The sequence below is a fragment of the Miniopterus schreibersii genome (genome assembly GCF_964146895.1).
Source record: "Miniopterus schreibersii genome assembly, chromosome: 16".
Lineage (NCBI taxonomy): Eukaryota > Metazoa > Chordata > Mammalia > Chiroptera > Miniopteridae > Miniopterus > Miniopterus schreibersii.
Window position 1 is genome coordinate 6,510,045 of NC_138116.1, and position 21,282 is coordinate 6,531,326.

Below are 21,282 nucleotides of genomic sequence, written 5' to 3' on the forward strand. Positions count from 1 at the left end.
AGGTGGTTCTCCCGAGAAGGGGGTTTCGTTTCCACCTTCAGGCTACAATTAACAGATGCGGTTTCCACCTTCAGGCTACAATGTAACAGACGCGGCTACAAGACAGGCCCTCACCTTCCGCTGGTCGCTTCCTCTCCTCCGAGGCTCTTGGTCCTTGTGTCCTTCCCGGGACGGCACAGAGCTGACTGGAGCACTACTTCAGATTCAACTCCTTCACCCTAGTTCTACCTTTGGTCTTGAGAGGGGAAAAAAAATCTTTCTTAACCCCAGAGGAGTTAAAACCACTCCCAGTGAGGCTTTCAATAAGGTATAAAATTGCTGTGTCTTTGTCTCATAACATCTTTTTTTTTTTTTGGGCACTGGAAGCTCTTTTCTTTCCCTCTGAATAGAAGCCCGAAATTTTGCCAAAGTCGCTAATCTTATTTCCCTCTTAAAGGGAGCCTACTTCGGATGGACCCCTCTCTCCCGCCCGCCCTTCAGCGTCTCCCCGATGCTCCCGCAGCCATCCCGAGGCAAAATCATCGCCGTCCCTCCAAATTCAGTCTTTAAAAAAAAACAAAAAACCCATCAGGACGGAACACGCAGTTCTCATCGCTTTTAGCATTCACAGTCTAGGCCAGAGGTTTTTCCCAGCTCAAGTCTGGAAGCATGTTTTAAAACTTCGATGTTAAATGGTCTTTAGTCGCCTCTATGGGAAACTAAGAAGTCAGGGCAGCCCGGTTTTATTCGGGTGTTCTCCACACGGTGCACCTGTGCTGGGTGGGGGCAGGGAGCACAAGAAGGAGGGGACTGTCTAGGGGGCCCTGCCACTCTGCTGCTCTGCAAGGTGCCCCCGGAGTGACTGCTATTCCCGAGTGGGGGGCCCTGCCCCCTCGGAGCCAGCTGCCAAAGGGAGGAAAGAGTTAATTTCCCTCCAGCCACAGGGAATCATTTTTCCTGCTCTCCAGGGATCAGGCGCACTTGACAATACACACTCTGTTCGGTGGGCCACTGCGAGGATGGAGGATGGACATTCGGCCAAAAATACCCCGCAAGGCGTGCAGGGGTGTCTCCCCGGCCTCTGCCCACCCGCCCCCAGGCCCGCTTTCAGTAGCTATCCTCTCTGTCACCCCTTCAGCCGTGTTTTCGGGAGGCGGTTGTATCATCTCAGGCTGTGGCCCAGGGCCGAGGAGCCGCTTACTGGAACGCTGGATGGGAGGCGTTTCGGCAAGCCTGCCCGCGACGCGCATCGCTCCCGGCAGGTTCGGGCCGCGTCCTCAGGGAAACGCAGCTGCGCAGGTGCCCTGTCTCCACTCCCCCACCTGGTCACTGGAGGCGCCAGAACGGGGCCAGCGATAATCAAAGACCCGTGTGATTCCAAAGTCAAAGGCGGATCTGGAGATAGGGCTGTTTTCCTATTAAACGGTTCCAACCCGGTTCCTTAAAGGGACCCGCGCGGGCCGTGGGAGTCAGGCTGCAAGCACGGCTCATAAATCAAGAGCTACTGTGCGACTCTGAGCGTTCGTTCCTGCTGCCAAAAGGAAAACGGCTTCTATTTCAAATGGCGTTTGGTTGGCATCATTTTCAATTCCATGGGTGCCAACAACTCCTATAAATACGCCGCTTTAAAAACATCTTCATTAGCATGCTAATTGGCAAACGAAATTTTCAATGAAGACCAGCAACAAGTGAGCGGATTTGAGTTTGTGGAGAATGTGTTTCTGAGTCACGCAACGATGTCAGGGATACAAGCCACAGCTGAGAGAATTCGGCCCCAAACCCACCGTGCCCCGGGCTGCGGTCCGGGCCTCGGGTCCTTCGATTGAACTTTCTGGGGAAAAGCTTTGAGGTCCTGGCTGGCGCATACACTGTATTCATCTTTTCTTAGATTCTCCAGCCATGTAAAGGGTACATTTTCTAAAAGGCAACTGTTTTAAGCTAAATGATAGATTATAACCAAACATTTTCTCTAGTCTGAACCATTTCTCAGGCTACCCAATGAGCAAAACACTTGATGGAGGCCCTTTTGCCCAAATGACTAGACAAAATAAATATTGATTAATCTCTTGTTTCACAGACTGTGTTCACTAGAGCACTTTTCCGGTTGTTTGCCATCAAAGGAGAGAGGAGAAGGCTTGTTGACTGGCTGGGCAGTCCCTGTTTAACATGTTTCTCAGGATCAGAACCCGGCGCTCCAAATTCCCTGTGGCTTTCACCACCTCTCGTCCCCATCGAGTCCGCCACGAAAGAGCATTTGCGAGGCTCCCACTTCTGTATGTCCCTTCGCATGTTTCCCTCCTGGCTCTTCAGAAACACACGGTGGCCGTTTTATTGGTTGCAAAATTCTTTTTTTTTTTTAAATTGAGGGTGGAAATCTGGTCACTGTCATCACAAAATTGTGGAGTATAAAGTTCAATAGCAAATGCTGAATCAGGTAAGGTCCCCCTCCTGCACCAGGTTCCCACTGTCTCTCCAGGTGATCATGACGAAGGCGGAGAAAAGGCTGAGATCTCGTGGCCGTGACGCGGAGTGGAGCTTTTTCCCACTGCGAGGGAGTAAGAGACCCGAGACCCAGGCGGTGGGGATGGGAGGTCTCTTGGGACTGCCATGGAAGCTCGTTACCATTTGCAAAGCCGGTCAGGACAGTGCTGGAAGGTGACTCGGTCCTCTCCCTCCCGCCGAGACCCCTGGGGCAGAGCAACTTAGAGGGGACAGCCGGCCCAACCCCGCCAGCGACTTTTCTCAGAACTTCTCCTTGTATTAAGTTCAGACATTAAAAAAAAACACAAAACCTGCTCCCTAATCTCCTTTGACCAGTGAGATCTGCTCCATGTCCCCAGTCTCCTAGATCCCTGTGCGAATTCGAGGAGAAACCTTTTCTGATTGAGCACATTTCACATGGGCTGTGCACACGACAGGGAACATTTTCAACAAAACCAATGCCATCCCGTCTGTTCCTCTGCCATCTCCGGACAGTTCTCCTCAGTGGGACTCACTGGTTCGAAGCAGTGTCTCCGCCACTGTGCCGTAGTTTCTCAAATTCAGTCTTTGCCCAGCAGACTACCGGCGTAGGCGGTTCTTCTAGCTTAGGCTTTCTGTTAGCATTTTGAGGGCACAACGCAATGCTTAAGACTATAAAATCCTGTGCAGCTTTGATGATAGAATTGGATCTTGTCTCTAGATCTACTCAAGATAAATATAGTAACAGTAACCACAAATAATGGCCTAGAGCGTCTTCAATAAAATTTGTGTTATGAATGCCCGCGGCCTTTCGGATGAACCAGCGGCTTACGCGCAGCCATCACTGGTAATCAGGTTACTGTCCTGGCAACTCGGAGGGAAGATACATTTTCGTGGGAACTCGAGAGCTGGTGGGGTAGAGCTTAAAAGGTGGCCTAAATTCCCAGGACAGGCTGTGGTCCTTGAGGACAGGCTCGGGTGGGGCTTTCTGGTGCGTGGGGAGGGGGCAGGAGGGTCGCGAGAGAAGGCCTGGTCAGAGGGCACCAGGGGGTGGGCTCTGGTTGCCAGGAGAGGGGCCTCACTGGGTGACAACAGAACCCAAACAAGTCAGGCTATTTTGCTCTGAACTCGTCCTACGAGTTGTTGCCTTGGAGTCATGCCTGAGCCTTATCTTGCCTGGAATCCTCCAGAGACACCCAGACACTCTTAGGTGGAGCCCATCCTCCAGCCACTGAACGAACACCTGCTTCACCCAGGGCCTGCCGTCCAGACCTCTCCAGATGCTCCCTGGCGCCCGAGTCGCAGTCTCTCCTTATTGACGAGTCCGTGGCAGCCTCCTGTGTCCTCAGCTGCTGTCACCCCCGGAGCAGGCCCTGGGTTGACCTAAGGCCTGTGTTCCAGTCCTCCCAGCTCCCCAACCCTGGCCCAGCTTCTCAGTGCCTGTGGATTTTACCTCCCTCCTGATATAACCTTGTCATTTCTCCTTCTCAACTAATTTCGGGAAGTTTCGTGCCAGTTTAGGATAGAAAAGGAGTGATATATGTAATATTCTATGAGCAAACAGCTAAACTGAAAGCAAAAATCCCAAGTTGCCGGTAACTCCACCTGAAGACCTTTCTAGAAGCCCAGCTTTTCCTGGAGTAATATCTACCTCCCAATTGCAAATCCCGCCTCACCCAAAATGATGCTGTTTCATACAGTAGAAGAAATTCGGAGGCTGGGAGGATGTTTCTTTATTTTCCGGATGTCGAGATAGGTCCAAAGTCACGTGAATTCTAATACTAAAATTATGCTGGCTTAAAAATCAAATTACCTTAATAAGGAAGAGTCTGAGATAAAATGACTTCTTTGGTCCTGGTTTTGCACAGAACCCATAAGTTGGGAGGTTCCATTCGGTCCTGGGCGCCCTGAGCAGCTTGTGTGCATCACCGTGTCTGAGCCCCGGGGTGCTCAGCTGTGATGCGGGGTAACCCCCATCGCTGGGCCACTGGGAGGCTGAAAGAGACAAGCGACGGGAAGCCATCCCTCACTGGGCCGAGCTCGTAGGGGTGACTCAGTAATTACTGCTCAAATGGGAGTCCCGCAAGGACTCAGTTTCCCCCGCTGTGCAATGTCAGAGCATCTGTTGAGGCCTCTCAAAGAGCTTTCCGCTTGCTTGACAAGGCAGAAAACACGCGGTTCCCAGCAGCTATTTTTGTTTAAGTTCAGGGATGGCTTCGCTGTTTCCTGCCACTGAGCCACCCGGGCTGCTGTTCCACTCTTCCAGCCCTCCCCCCAACCCCAGGGACTGGGTCATTTTCCTTTCCTTTTCACGGCTGTTGGCAAATAAGGAGATCCCCTGTTCCTGTTCTCAACACACACACACACACACACACACACTTTCAACTTAGTTTAAGAATTTTATTGCTATTTATGCTGAGCAACCCGAGACTGGCAAGCTTGGCAGATTCGACAAGTTAAAGAAATTCACAAGGTAATTACTGTGGACGGAAAAAGGGGTTCCACGGAAAGTAACCTCACGGGGTGACCTGATCATAAATCCCTAAATGGGCAGGTCACGGTGGGTGCCCTAGGCCCAAAACTTTTCAGTAAAAGGCCCGTCTTTGCCTTAAGCCAGCCTTGTCTGTTGTTCTTGCGCATCTAGGTTGACACACCTTTGAAAAGCCAGAAGTCAGAGCCCTGGAAGGGATACTAACCCTCAAGAGAGCACATAACCTTGGGAGCTGTCCTGTAACCCAGTGCCCGGCCTGCTTTGTCCCACATCCAGGCAGATCCCCTGCTTCATTCTAAAGGCACGAAGGAGGCCGTGAAACTGTCACTCCCTGGGGTATTTGCGACCCGGCTCCCCAGCATAAGCTGTCGGTTTGGCTCACATAAACTTTTATAGAAAAGTCTGTACGTCACGTCATCAGGCTCTGTCTTAAATGATATGTCCGTGCTGTGCTAAGATGGCTCTGAAGCTTCCTCTCCTTCTTATCTGGAAACTCGGCCTGCCCATCCCTGGCTTGGTTGCCCGCCAGCCCCAGCTGCTTAGAATGTACCTGGCCCTGAATCTGGGCTCGTGCAGAAGTGAAACAGCGTATCTTCTGTCCTTTTAAGAGACCACAGCTCAATTTCCCCTTGTGTCAGGAAAGCACTTCCTCCCCAAAGGCCTCTAAACATGTCCAATGGAGAATTTATTACTGATTGTTTATATTCTTGTTTTTTTAAATTCATTTTTTAGAACACCCATTGTGTGCCAGACCCACCCATTTTTAGGAATCTGTGAACAGAGTCCCACCTGTGTGGAATTTGCATTTGAGGGTTGGGCATCAATAAACATGAAGACAATAAAGTGAGATAATCGCTGATCTTCCGGGCAGTCCTGGGAAGGTTCGCTCCAGGACCCACAGTCAGCCCAGTCTCCTTGGTTCCCGGCTCTAGCCTCCGGCAATGCTTTGTGCTCGGGCCTTGCTCTCGGTGCTATTTGTTTGTTTGAGGCTCTGTCACCATCTGGTTGTCAAGGTGCTCACTACTGATAGGTGTGATCTGGCTGCTGCGTCCCTCAAGGCCTGGTTCCCACAGGAGCCTCTCCTTACAGGAACTCATCTGCATTTTATCACTGGGTTCAGCCTCTCGGATCCCGTGAAAACCTGCTTTTTACCTGGTTTAAAGAACAGCCTTCTCACTCCTTTCTTGCCACTTTTGTCCACAGTGGTTACTCTAACCTGAAACGGAAATGTCCATCGGGTCCTGCCGTCTCAGGGTTAAAGGGCAGGAATATGGAAATAAGAGCATTGATGACAGTTGGCTGTGGTTCTACCACATCTTAGCAGCATCTACTTTTTTAAACAATTTATCTTCATTGTTGAAAGTATCACAGATGTCCCTGACTCGCTACTTTTCATGTAGCCATTAAAGCTATAGAGTATGTCAGTGTAACAATAAAGATAATTTTTTAAAAAAGTGATAGAGTAAAGGAATGACAGGAAAAATGAAAACATTGTTTAGTGGAAACAATAATAAAACAGAACTGTGAAACAGCAGGTACAACATACATTTTGTAAGTTTTAATATATTTAAGGATGGAGGCGGAGAAAAGACAGAATGACATTCAACACAATGTTTGCTGTGGCCTCTGATGGGCATGGTTTTTTTTCTCTTCCTGTTTCTTCTCTTTGCTTATCTATATTTTCTGAAATTTTACAATGAACATGCATTACTTTTGCAAAAAAAAGAAAAACAGGTCCTTTCAGCTGGGACGGTTAGAGCGGACCAATTCTCAGGCTGCATGCGGGGAAAGCGCACCAACAGCAATCTAAAAGCATTTATTAGTGCGTTGAAAAGGCAACTATAAATAGCCCAGAGAGGCAGACAGTCTTACAGACGTTTAAAGTCAGACACTGATGCTGTAATTTTTGCTGGAACAATCCACAGAAACAAATATAGTGACATTTAATTCATCTAAGTAAAACCAGATCTCATTTAAAACAAGGAAGGGGGGTTAGAGGGAGTTGGGTCAGATTCGGCCACTGGGGACCAATTGGGGAAATCATGAAAGCAGCTGGGAAGGAATCGGGGGACACGAAGCAGAGTTAAAATTAAACAGGCATCCAGCGCTGCTCCCCCTCTGGGCACCCCTCTCCTCCCTTCCCCATTCCAAAACATATTAAACTGCTAATACCTTCGCTTCTTGGCTTGGCATACCAAAATCTGTTTTTAGGAATCTTTCTTTTATCTTAATATTTTCAATAACTTTGGAAAGAAAATGTTAAAAATTGTGCTGTTTTGCAACTTTCCTACTTTAAGGTCTATGCTGATAGACTTTTAAGACCCAAGTAAATGGTCCTTTGAAATGGATACATTTGAGGAGGGTGATTAGATATCCGTGATGTAGATTTGCCTAAATAGCTGGCCCTGGCCAGTTCTTAATAATGCATATTCATGAATTTCCAAACCTCATTCCGATACCCCTACAACAGTCTAGTAAGTCGGTGTTTTCCAAAGCACAGTCTAACAACCTGCTTCCGAAATTCCGGCGGGGGCATGCTACACCTGCAGATCCTTGAATTTCACCCAAAACATTCTGACCCCCCCCCACCCCAAGTTGATTCTTCTGCATCCTCAAGATGCAAATCTACCACCTTAAAGTTTCAAAAATGAAGAGGCTGGGTCTGATAGACACAAGGCTGAGTTCAGATGCTTGCTTGATTATTAGTAAGACTAATGGCACATCTGCACCAGTTATTCAACCTCTCTGAGCCCCCGGCTGGCCATCTGAAGAATGCAAGCCATAGGGTTGCATGGGAGGGTTAAATTAGGCTGTGTTCCCAGACCCTCCTTCACAGTAACTAGCGTTTAATACAGATGCAATTGCAATGCTCGTAGCTATGACTACAGTTCCTTCAACTAGGGACCCAAGTGAGGGGGGAGGGGGAAAGGGAGGGAGAGAGAGAGAGAGAGTCTGCCTGTTTTTTCCACCATGAATTACTGATTGCCAATTTCCCAGACTTGTCTGAAAGTTCCCTTCTGGCACCTAGTTGCCGTGACATCACCTTCAGGGAGACATGACAGGGTGGCCCAGAGAGAAACACACCTATCATCAGGAACAGAAGTCATCCTGTACTAGTCGCCCACTTTGCTTCCCACATGCCAGCTACCTGGGACCGACCTTCGGCAGCTCCCACAGTCTGACCTGGGAGCTGCCTTGGTTGAATCTAACTGTTCACTCCAAAATGATTGTAATTTATGGAAAGCATAGGTGCCGTGGCTTCTGACCTTCTCTGAGTTCTGTATTTATGCTATTCCATCAGAAAACCTATCTTGCTGATTTCCCATCTTGTGAGAACTACCTGCAAATGGTCCTTTTTGGCAACGTGCAGAGGGTCTTTATCTTTTAGTCCATTAAACCTACTGGGAATCACTGAACTCACAAATGTGATTTGCTAGTACACCAGGAACCTCCTGGATAGTGTCTACAACTGCCTTGACCTTTAAACGATCAAGTTTCTGTTGTAAGCTGTCAAAGTGAAAACTCAGGACAGCTTTATTGCAGAGCAAAATAAAGCAACCGTTATTGGCTGTTACTCAAATTCCCATTTTCCCTTGTGGACCCGGACACATTGAGAGGGCCTTAAAACACCGGACAAAAGACCTCCCTAGGAGGAGGCAGGAAGATAGCCTATTAAGACAATACCTTAAGCGGTGGGTTTCGGCTCACATGAGATTAGCTTTCTATTAGCCGGAGACTTTTCAAGGGCACTGGGCACAAAAGCCCTGCCACTGACTACAGATGGTGGGAAAGTCAGGTCGCCGGCGGAAGCGAGTGCATCTGACAGGCTCTCGAATGCCCACGCCTTTCGCTTTCTGTGCTTTCCCCACCCGTGTTCCTGCGCCTGCCCCACAGCCCTGTGCAAGAAGGGCGAGTCATCCTGCCGGAGCTGGGGGTTGTCTGCGCCACCCGTAAATGCCTGTACGAACAGAGGTGACCCAGGTGGGTGACACTGTCCCCACATCTCTGAGGTTGGGCTACTCACTGTGATGGACGCTGGAGAGCTCAGGGTGGGGCAGATGGCGCCTCTCCCTTAAACCTGGTGGTGAGATGTTTCAGCCTCCACTGTGAGACCCGCTACCATTTGGCTAAATACACCAACGCCCGTGAGAGAGCCCGGAGACAGCCTTTGTGTTCCCGTCAACCCCGTCAACACTCAAACACACCCGAGGCGCAGGGAGGACCGCCACTGAGGTCAGCAGGCTGCCGCCGCCCTTGAGGGGGCCGTCGTGCCAAGGATGCTGCAGACACTCTCTCCGGACAGCCTGCCAGGAGTCCAAGCTCGGGGGCAGACTGATGTCAGAGTGGCACAACACTGTCGGTCCGAAGGAAGGTGGTGAGGCGGAGATCTCTCTTGGCATGGAAGGTGCTGAGGGGTTCAGGACAAGTCACCCCAGGTTGTGCCTCTGGGGTATCACATTGGTTCCAGCTAAAGGCAACTTCAGCCACAGGCTCAAGAGAATACTTCTGTCCCTCCCTTAGCTACATAGAAGAACTTGAATTAGGGGCCTTGCCCACAATAAGAGATGATTAGATGTAACCTCTTTTGACCTATTGACCTATTGACGGGAAGGACAAACTCACCACCCTGCTCCTCCGAAGGCCCCGAGGCACCAGCCCTCAGCCCTCACCCGGGGTGCCTGCTACACCCATGTTTCCTTCCCACCTCCGACCCTCTCCTGCACGCGGGGGCCCGGATATGCTCACGCATGGGGCTCCCGCACCTACGTACATATTAAATGTGGTTATTTTCTTCGGCTGATCTGTCCCGTGTCTATCTGGTTATTAGGTCTTTAGGGTAGAGGAAAGTTTGCTCCTTGCCCACAGCACAAAGGAGCGTCTCCATCGTTCCGCTTTTGTGGCTAATTCTTGATTTTCTAGGCTGAGGAAGGAAGACAGTGCCACAGACCAGCCACAGAAGGAAAGCAGTGAGAAATTACTCTGCATCCGGCTTGGAATAAATAATCTGCTTTGGGAAGAATGCCCCATTTCTGTGCATTGCAGGCTATTAACATCATTTTCTGTTCCCTGAATTCAAGCTGTCAGACAGGCAGGATGTAATCAAGGGGAACATGCTGGATGGTTGAGCAAAAGGCAGTTAAGGAGTTTTTATTTTTAATCCCCTGGGCTAATTCATCCAGCAGATAACCTGCCTATGGAAACTGAGTGGTGCTTGGCTTGAACAAATAGATTTACCACATTTAAATCAAAAGTCACTCCTAGCCAAACATGTAGCCATATGGAGAGAGATTTCTAATACATTTTTGAAAATTCAACATTTTTTTTGCTACTGATTTTATTAAAAATTATTCATAACCGTTATCAATGCAGCCGGCATGGCCTCCCTTGATTTGAGGCTGATTGGAGGAGGGGGAGGGAAGAAATGTTTTCTCTGGTAATAAAATTATCTTAATCAAGTTTCAACTTAATCAAAATGCTATTTTGCACCCATGTAGGGTAGGTGACATTTATGAAAAATTCATTCAACAGATGAGCCCTGGCAATACTGCAGAAGTTTAAAATCTTAAGGGAAAGAATATGCTATCAACTAAAATAGCTTCTTCCATTCATTGAGTTTAGGCCCAGAGGAGGAAACACTGGCTTTTTAACCGAGAAACGTAAACATTATTGGCATCTGAATTCCCACATCTCATGGAACTTTCAATGGGATGCCCTCATTGAAAAAAAATTGGAAACCAATCCTCAAATCAGATTTTCAACAATTTATGAATATCCCATGCAAGTTTCTATAGCCACAAACACTTAAGAGAGGAGACGTAATAGTCATTCATAGTTGGCCAAATGGCACAAAAATCTTGTGAGAAGCAAAATGCAAAACACCATTCCTCTCTCCCCAGCATCACCAACCTGGAGTTTCCACTTGGTTCTTGGTCCCAAGGCTACCTGGGTGTGAAACCACAGTAGACAGGCCGGTGCCACTGGGCAAGGCTGGTCTCCACTCATCCCCACCGCAGGGCCGTTCACACCTCGATCCTTGTCATTCAACTCAAAGGACAAAGGACGCTCTTTGTATGGAAGTGACAGGTTGGGACTTGTGACCCTGTCCATCTGTGGGGGTATTTCCCCAGTCCCTTTACCCAAGGAGATTCTGCTATCAGTTCAACAGAACATACTCATCAAAATCCCAACTATCTCAACAGTGATGACTGGGAAGCCAAAAAGTGTCACACGCAGCTCCGTGTGGTGCAGCCTTGAAGGCCCAGCTCACAGGCAATGTGTGGCGCTGATCAAGGTCTCTCTGTGTGTGCCCAACTTCCTAGGTCCCATGTCCCTATGACTAGATTATAAATGGTGCATAAAGAATATTGCCATGTTCTTGGATGTGCATGTCTTCCGTATATAAGGCTCCTACCAGATTCTAGAAGATTCTAGAATTAAGATTACATGCTATCCCTGTGACTCCAAACCCCAGGGTTGCAGGGAGATATCTGGGCATCCGTGGTTGTGTGCGAGCTTCCTTGAGACAGGTGTACACACTCTACAGATAAGACCAGCTCTTGAAGTGCACATCTTGAAGTGCACAGAAGCACAAGGGACTGTCAACCAGCAAAAGCCCACTTGATGGACGGAACCATTAAGAAACTAAAAGAGTGCCAGCCAGGAAAGAGGCTGCAGGACGCTTTCAGAAAGCTCATCGGGCGATGGCTGCTCATGGACAAGAATGCTTCCAACTGTGAGATCACGCAGCCAGCGGGTGGGCTGTGGGGAGCAGTTGTTGCCTTCAGACACCCTTTGGAACTGAGCCAGAGCGTCTGAACCTAAAGGGGAAAACAATGGAGTGCGATGGTGTCACAGAGCATCCTGAGGAAAGCAGCAAGGATAAAGCTTCCTACTGCTTGGATCCAAAGTACACACTTATTTTGGCATGAATTCCTTCTGCAGCCAGAAACCTGACTCTTATGGAGGGATTAGTCTTAATCATAAAGGCTTGGTGCTGAAGAGGAAGGGGTGTGTGTGTGCGTGTGTGTAATCTGGTTCCTGATATGGGAGTCGGAGCATCGACGTTCCCACCTCTCCCCCACACATGTTGTAGGTTGTTTACAAAATCGCTGTAACTAGGCAAAGGCCATTTCCACCGAGGTCGACAGAAAACTGGCTTGTTCTCCTCAAGGACACTCTCCAACTGTGATCAGAGCCCTGCCTTCTCCTACAATAACACTGGGGATTCTGGTCCCTCCTCTGGCTAGGGAGAGACTGCCCAGTGTTATTCCAAGAGGGCTGGCCAATTCTTAGAAACAGCGAAGGACCCAGCCCGGAGCACGCTTCTGCTATGCGGAGCGACGCAGCCTGACTGGCCTGTGTATCCAAGGAGGCACGATCCTTCTAGGGCCAGGTACCGAGCGACCAGGGACCACCCTACAGCCCAGAGCCTGCTCAAAACACTCAAATGAGCCAATTACCAACTAGTCGCCCTGGCCTGCCTTTCCCTTTCCGTGCAAACCCCGACAGAGGCCAGGACCCACTCCTGTCTCCCGCCGCCTGACCACGCTGGCGCCTTTCCCAAGTGATCTTCTGTGGCACGCCACGTCTCCTGTCTCGAGGACCTGAGAGTGTCATAAACCTTGTTTTTTCCTGAGCTTTGACGCCATCTCCTCTCGTGGCCGCACCTGACTGGCCCTCTCAGAAAATACAAAATAACCTAAGGTGGTGAGGCGCGGATGGAAAAGCACCAAAACACATTTCCATCCTCGCTTTGAAAGAAACTGCGCTCGGGTGAAGAATGTATTCTCATCAGAGTCTAGAATCAGTTTTTCCAATTCTTTTTCACTCCTCACCCGAGGATATGCTCATTGATTTGAGAGAGAGAGGAAGAGGGAGGGGGGAGAGAAACATCGGTCCCCGCGTCTCGTATGCGCCCCAACCGGGGATCAAACCTGCAACCTTTTTGGTGTCTGGGAAGATGCTCCAACAAAATGAGCTACCTGGACGGGCTAGATTTTGTTAAGTGGCAGCAGGACCTTGCACCCTGGAGAGGTGCCTCGCAGCACTACGGATGGAGGGCGGTGCTCCTGCGAGTGCCTCGGCCTGGGGAGGTCACTGCCAGGGCTGGTCCAGCAGCTGGGTGAGGGACATGCCACTCACTGCTTGTCGCTCTGTGCCACGTGGGCTCGGGCAGCTGAGAGAGTGGCCCCCCAGGCCTCGAGCACTGACTCAGCTAGAATACAGCAACACCTTCCTAAGTATCGAATCTGACACGGGTGGCTTAATAAGCAATATGACAGCCCGACTCCTAAGGTCAAAGGCCAAGAATTCAGGATTGACCTGGAGCAGGCCATTTGCTATCGTGGAGGCAGGTCCAGCCCTGCCTGCGGGAGGACAGGACAGGGGAAAAGAGCGACAGGGCTCCAGTTAATCAGCTAACCAGCTGCCAGGGGAGAGGCCACGGTCCAAGGAGAGAAGGGAAATGCAGGGCTGGGGGGCTTCACGGAGGGGAGAGCCTCTACTCCAATCACTTAGAGTTGGTTTTGGGAGTCAGGCTGATTTCTGTTTGAAGCTCATCTCTACCACTTACCTACGGGAATTCAGAGCAGTTATTTTACATCTGATCCCTGTCCCTTTGAAAAAGGTAACGATGAGAACCCACCCGGACAACACTGCATGAGGGCAGGTGCCCCGTCAACGCCAGTGGTGTTCACGGGAAGCTGATCGCTTGGGCAAAACAGGAGCTTTGCCTTAGCTGATCTGAAACAGCCACCATGAGGGACAGGCAGACGGCTGGACTTTAAAAGCTCACGGAGGGAAGGGACTGGTTTGTCTTTATCACACCACGTGTGCACAAAAGAACGTCCCTGGCCCCAGCTCTCGCCCTGACCCGTATTACCCCGCAGGCCAGCCCCTCCCAACACACCCTCCCTGACCCCCGTGGCATCCCCGCCCGCGGGTCCGGGCTCATCAGCGGGGTGAGGCCCGGGGCGGAATGTGGACGTCGGGGAGCTGAGAGCTGAGAGCTGAGAGCTGAGCACCGCTGCTCAGGAAACCGTGTGAGAAGCAGGTCAGGGCTGGCCTACGTCGCCCCAACTGCCTTTGATGCTGCAAGGGTATCCCGCCTGCCTCCTTACAAAACAGCAATTGCTTTGTGTTTTCCCAAACCTGCGAGCAGGAGGTATGTCTCTTGGAGTTGAGTCACTTGAGATATGACTCTGGGCTCAGCTATTAACCCATATCATTGTCTCTATCAGTTTCCCTCCTCTCCGAAGCGAGCTAATAATTATCATCTCCACCTAGTCTGTTCTCTCCAGGCTCCCGGTTCCCTGTCGAGTGAGATTAAAGAATATCTGGAAGGTCGATATTACTGAAGGCTCTCAAAAGGAGGCCGAGAGAACCAAGGAACTCGGGCAGGTCGCACTGCTCCCAAGTAGCCATTGGGGCTCTCCCTCCGGGATACGGGCTTTCAGAGCTGCTGGCGATGCTGCCCCCAGCTCCTTCCAAATTCTCAGGATTATCTCAAGGCTCACAGGGAAACAAGAGAAGGGGGAAGGGCTTTTATAAAGAAAAGCTTAAAGAGTTTTATAGATAAGACACATTTATGGTTACACCGCAGGCCATGCGCCCAGCAGTCCTGCCGCTTCCGTCTCACCTCCACCCCTCCCACTGCGGTGGTGATTTCCACCCGCGGGCTGCAGAGTTCTTAAAACACGGAACACCTGACTATTTCGTCAGGGCACTGACCTCTTTCCCCTTCGATTAACAAACGAAAAAATGACAACAGTCAACACAACAATATCTGTCCGGGGTGAGTGAATCTAAGTCATAACTTTTTTTTTTTTGGTCGGATGGGCAAAAAAGATATTTTTTGGCGTGCCGCAGAGTTTTAGTGATTAGTTTACGTGCCATGAGATGGAAAAGGCTGGAAACTGCTGCACTATGGACGTGGAAACCTGGAGGCATGGGATGAGCAGGTGCTTTTCACTCCATAGCGACAGTCCAGAGGCGGATGGGAGGGCGGCGATGAGCAGCAGGGAAACATTACAAATGAGAAAGCAAGCGCAGCGCCCAGACGCCGAATCCGACTTCGTATCTGAGGAGCTTAGTATTTACTGAGGTTACCTCTCAGCGGGTTTTTCCCCCCTAACAAGTCATCACAGCATTTGTCTATATTTTTAGTCGTAAAGACGTAATTAATTGCAAACCAAGACAGCATATTTTACCACAGTTTCAAATTCTCAGTGCCACTCGGTTGTCCCTTCGGGACCCTGGCAGAGTGACAGAGACATAAAAAGAGATGGTTTTATGAATGATCGTTTCCGCAGGAAACTAAAGACTCATCCTTTCCCACATTGTCCCACGTCAATGAGAAACGTTCCGCTGCCTAAGTCACCTCCTCTCTGAATGTTACTTCCCTTGACTGATCTATAAATGGCACATCCTTCATCTGTTCGGTTCGGCTCCCCCCAGAGACCCCAGCCAGGGGGGGACAGCAATAAAAAGCCAGAGGGAGCATCTCTCAGGTGCCTCTCAGCAGGCATTCTGCAAAAAGGAAAGAGCTTGGGGGGGCAGGGGGCCCCGGCTCAGGCTTGCTCGTAGCCCGCGGCACGGTCTTACCTTAGTGACCGATGATGGGGTTCAGGCCCAGACCCGGGTCCTTTTCATCTTGTAAGAGCCCCGCAGCTAGAGGCCTCGGGGCTCTTTTGTCCCTGCTCCCTCAGGCTCTCTCTGGGCCGTCAGCACCTACCGCCATGGAGATGGGAAAGCCCACAGGAGAATCCTGCCCTTCTTTGCCTTTCCGGACACATTCTCCACACACAAAGGCCGCCGAGTTCTCGGCTCCACTCTACTGAATCGACACTTTCTTTAGCCGGTTCCCATGCCTACACCGAGGGGACAGTCTTGCCAACGGTGGCTTACAGAAAGCAAGAATCGAGAAGAAATACACCGCCTGCCCCCCGCGCCCCCAAATCTACATCTTTGTCTTCCGATCAAACCTTCGTAAGCTTTTTCAAGAATAAAAATCTCCCCAAAATGGCCAGAAGTCGCCCCTACACTTCTTACTGTCCCTGAGGGCTGGCTTTTCTCTAAGGACCACCTCCAGGACTTGGACAGCTTCTTCCCAGTGTGTCCTTCTTAAAGGCAGGTGCTCTGTTACCGTCATTCTAAAGACTTTTCTGGGTAAATACACACCCTGACTGTGTAATCCGACACCCGAGGCAAACAGCCTCTTGCCCAACATCACTTCACTTGGGTTCCGAGGAAGTGTGTGCTCCTGGGAGGCCAGCGACGACCTCAGCAGTGGCCCCGGGGACGAAGGCGAGACGTCTGTCTGGGCCTTGTTTCGAGGCTCGTCTGGTTGCCTCTTCTAAGTGTGAGGCAAGCGGGGCTACGCTTCTTGCTCAATACCCATTTTTCACCCACAAGTGAGGTTCAGTTTGGGTTTAGCACTCATGACAACGTGGCATTTATAAGAAATCGAGTGACTGCTGGCGTCGTTTACTGAGATGACGGACCTGGGAGCGAGGGAATTTGGAAGCGGGGGGCTCGATAGCCGAGGTTCCGTGGTGGTAACTGGATATGCTCTTGGCAGCCAAGTGAAGGTGTCAGGGGGACAGTGTATTGTCCTGGGGTTGGAAGGAGACATCCAGAACGGGGGACACGGCACGAAGCCATCAGTGCGCACAGGAGCGCCCCGCCCGGGTGAGTGGGTAGGAGGGCTGGGTCCCAGGCGGCGCCGGGCAGCCCAACTTGGGGCTCGTAAGAAAAAGAGGGCCCAGCGAAGGGCTGAGACGGAGAACTGCCCCCAAACTGAAGGCAAACCGTGCACGAGAGGTCGAGGCGAGGGCAGAGAACTGCCCCTGGCATGTGGCAACGCGGTGTCGCGGTGACTGATGAGAGGTGCCTCAGTAGAGCTGGGGGTTTGGGATGAAGAACAGACCGGATGGACTAGGGACAGAGGGGACCGGGCTGAGCGGGCGTGAACACGATATACCCCCCTTGCAGGGGGCCCTGCTCGCCAACGGAGTGGAAGAACGTGATGAGGGATGGGAAAGGGGCATGAGGATTCAGAGGGGTTGATTTTTCATGAAGGGAGCTTTCTGTTTTGTAAAGTTGTTTTAAGGTGGGAGATGTTACAATTCATCAGGTAGGGTGTTGCTAAATTATCAAATTTTAATTACGTAAGTGCCCCATGATGACTCCTGTGTGTCCTTTCTATTAAAAATAAGTATTCGGGGCAGAGTTGAAGAAGGTGCCCTGTTTGGTCTCGTGGTTTTGCCACAGAATCCACGTGATAATCAAGCGGATTAATTCAGTAAACGAATCCGGAATAGAGGAAAACGGTCTGACGTCTACGTGGCACAGTGTAACACCAGGTGATGGGCAGAATTGCTTACTGCACCCTGATTTTCCAGAGCCCAGGAAAAATCTTAAGTCCTCTCATACAGCCTCAGCCGCTGCTGACACCAGGGCCAGGCAGACCCAAACCAGCTTCACAGGCCCCATTCGACTGCTGGCCAGGGGGCTTCCTATCGTCCTCACCGCCTGGCTACCCACCACCCAGGACACGGGCGAGCGTCTGAAGTCCTCACTGCTCAGGACTCTCCCACTCCTTACAAAAGTCTCTCCCGCTACTTGTGACCCTACAGTTATCTGAAACTCACTGACTAATTTTCTTCTTTTTGATCTAACTGTGCTAAAGTGGAATCGGTTACCCTAAAAGATTTCAAAATCAGTAATCAGAAATAAGTCAGTAGTAAGTTGATTAGCATGTACTTCCTCTCAAATCACTTCATTTTAAAATTGAACAATGGGAATTAATAAGAGTGTCTGTTTGGGTCATTTTTTTTTTTCTTTTTCTGAATTTGAATAAATTGGTTTTCTGGCTGGCTGTTGTACCAACTCCCCCCCACACACATTACCAAGCAGAGGCCCTGTGAGAACTGCCAAAATGTCTGAGTCCAGCACAGTCAGAGGAAGATTCAGTTCAAAGTGTGAATCCTCAGAAGAGCATTAAAACAACAAGACAGCGCTTGCCTGAGCCCCTCAACAATACCCCTCAAGTCGGCCTCAGTCTGCTTAAGCGTTTTCGCCTACAAGGAACTCACCGACTCCCCACATGTCTGTTCCTATTTGATGACTCAACTCTACCAACAAGGAAGCCCTTCCTAAACTCAGATAAAAATGTGTCCCTGTAGGGTTCACAAGGCTTTCCTGTCCTCACGCTGTCCCTCTGCAAAATGTGTCTTGTATGACTTTCAACAGCCACCTCTTCAGAGGAGCAAAGGGGATAAAGATCTTGTAGTTGCATCTTACCTCCTAGCTCCGTCTTCACTTCTTCCAGTGAAAAACCTACAAAGCATCCTATCATTCCTGATATGCACAGTGGTTATTTAGTCTGTCACCTCTGAGAGTGAGAAGGGCATGGGAAAATGCTAAAATGAGGAGTCATTAAGGCAACAGGTGCCAGCCAGGGCTGCTGGGACACGGGGTCAACTGAATTTATACGCAGTGGTGTGCTGGCAAATTGTAATAGTGGGCTCCCTGAGGGAGGGAGTGGATTGGTGCAGTTTGCCAATTTCTGTGGTGTAAATGCTCCATCCATGGCCGATTTCAAGTTCCTGAAGGATGTCTCGGGATGTGGTGTTGGTGGGAAGTGTGCACAGGTGGCTCCTGTGAGCTGACAGGCGTCTGCTCCAGCAAAGCCTGTGTGCTGAGCCACGGTTTAGGGTTTGCTCAGTGTCCTAACATCCTGGTTGTTTTCCTCTGAATGCCTTTTTACATGTCCAGCCTAGAATCCATCTAGATCCCACCTGAAATCCCACTTCAAAGCATCTATGAATGTAGGGATGGGGGGAGGGCGTATAGAGAAAGCCTCTAGCTTCTAATATTTGGATCAGAAAAGAAAATGATCATTAGTTGATCCATTAGGGTACATTCTCATTAAATTGTATCTACCACTAGGCCTTCCTTCAAGTTGTCACTTGTTTAATGGGGTGGAAAAGAAACTGGGTTTAAAACTGCTGCCTTAAAAGGGATTCTGCAAAAAATGATCTAGAGTTTTAAAGGTCCCCGCATAATTCAGTAGGCATTTATTAAGACCTTATCACGCACTAAGGCAACTGTAAATATTCCACTTAAAACTCTACTGATGAATAGCCCTGTTTTCATGTTTAACCTTCTGCACTCTTGGATAGGCTCCCACTTTCTTACAAACCATGCATGTGTTTGTTTTTGGTCTTCGGTGAATCCATTCTGCAGTAGTTACTTGTGAGTCACATGTCCCAGGGGCTGTAATTTACACCTTTACTCACACTGAAGGCAACCGGTTAAGACAAACCATGTGAGCCCTAAGTCAGAGTTAGCAGGAACGGCAGAAACGCTTGTTTGACTCGATCGCGGGACCAGGATGGTGAGAAGTGTGAGGCGGGCAGAGCGGGCACAGCGAGCAGCATCTGATAAGTCAGGTTGAGGAGTTTTGATCATCCTAAGGAGGGAGGGAGGCAACCTGATCAGCGCTCAAGAGAATGATCTGGCGGCAGGTGGGGGCGGGGCAGGGAGGGAGTTATTGCTGAATGTAGGGGAAAAGCCTGGGAACTGACTCCAGATACTTGGAAGACTGAATCCGTAATCATCAGAGAGCCATCAGGGATGGGGGGAGGTGAAGGGAAGGAGGGACGGAGAACCGTCCAGGATGGTGCCAAGGAAAGAGCCGGTACAGCTGCGGTCAAGTCTACAGGTTGGGTGGCAAGAAGCTGGCGATTTTATTTCCCTGTTAAATAAGGGGATGGTGGGCAGTAGGGACAGGAATAGCGATTTGAAGGGTGTGGAAAACATCTGAAATGGTCACTGTCGGGAAGCTGGAGAGCACGTAACTCGGGGCTATGCTGAGGGCCTATTCTTAGTAACATTTCTCAAGCATCTAATTGAAATCTAATTGGATGCCTGTCTTCTGCAAAAGTGTTCCAGGTGCTCCTGAGAGGTCCTCCCACTTCCCTCTAATGACCAGTCCCTCTCATGTCTAATGACACCCACCAAGCGAAACAAAGTCTTTTTGATTGAAGAATTTTAACAAGGTAACTTGTTCCGATCTTTGGTTTCCAGACTGACCACTAAATGGCTCTTTGTGACAAAAGAACAGAGAGGTTTCCGCAAAATATCTGTTTGGAAAACATCTGCTGGAGACACCCCTCCCCTTCTGAAACACACCCCTGACATCTTCAGGGAGGAGACGAGGCTCCAGGGCAGTGCAGTCGACGCTGTCCCAGGGTGGAACTCCGAAATTCAGTCAAAGAACCAACCCCAGTGAGGTCATGTCTCGTTTGGGATTAAATGGCTAACTCTCATTCTGGGATCATATTAAGAAAAATGCACATAAAATGCCCAGGAATTTTTCCTTTGTTTGATTCGGAAATTCAACTTGCCCACGTCATGTCTGCAAAGTGAGCATTTCAGCAGGTCAGACACTTCCTTTGACTCTAACAAGATGCAAAAGAGGGTAGAGAACATGCTGCCTCCTCAGCTGGCCATGGGCCTTGCAGCACCTCTGGAGTTACGTACTCTTAAATGCAGGTTTGTCTACACTCCAAAAAGTAGAGTTAAGGTCCAAAATCTTTCATCAGATTACTAGGTGTCAACTGCTCAGCCAGTGTAGGCCGCTGAGGTCAAAACATATCCCTGCCCGCCTGACACAAGTCACTGTAGTTCTGAGAGGCCAGAAGCAACCAACTGATGTCTCTCTCTCAAGTTGATGTTTCTCTCTCTCTCCCCCTTCCACTCTCTCTGAAAAGCAATGAAAAAAATATCCTCAGGTGAGGATTGAAGAAAAAAAGCTGGATTAATACAACTGTAGTTGAGTCTTTCTGATTGTAATGAAAACTATTGTAAGAAATTCTCAATGATAACAGTTATTCGGTGGAGAAATTGCACGGCCTCGCAGTAGAGGATCTTCAGAACAATCATACCCACCATCTCTCAGGACTGGTAAACTTAGCAAGTTGGACGCATTAGTCCTTAGAAACATGGAGTTTAGCCCACTTTGCATTTACTTCTGTTTTAACATCCAAAACTATTTCAACCCTAGGGGTGATAGTGCATAATAAATTTCGTCTTGGTCGATTCTACCAATTCAAATCTGTCTGAGTCACAGAAAGTGAGGTCAATGTATTTTACTACCTCTGCCCCACCTTTTCTGCTGGCTCTGTTTCTCTGGCTGATGACCTCCTTGGCCAATAAAGACCCGTGGATGGATGTGGTCATTTCAATATTTTGCCAGTCCATCCTTTCGATCTAGAATCTAGACAGTGCCTCTGTATCACTGATTGCTAGAAGCTAAGTTCTTTTAGCTTCTGCAAATTGCTCAAATT

General features: G+C 49.6%; 1 protein-coding gene across 5 annotated transcripts in view; it reads right to left on the reverse strand.

Moving 5' to 3' along the window:
- KCNJ16 (potassium inwardly rectifying channel subfamily J member 16) overlaps window positions 1-21,282 on the reverse strand; it is a 93,290-nt gene that overhangs the window by 3,389 nt on the left and 68,619 nt on the right. For 2 of the 5 annotated variants that reach the window (XM_081115864.1, XM_081115863.1), the window contains one exon: window positions 115-235. The exons of 1 other annotated variant lie outside the window; for it this stretch is intronic. The gene's annotated coding sequence lies outside the window, so the exon portion shown is untranslated. Of the gene's footprint in view, window positions 1-114; window positions 236-15,532; window positions 15,806-21,282 lie in introns of those variants that run through there. 2 more of the 5 variants (XM_081115862.1, XM_081115866.1) reach the window with 2 other exon arrangements.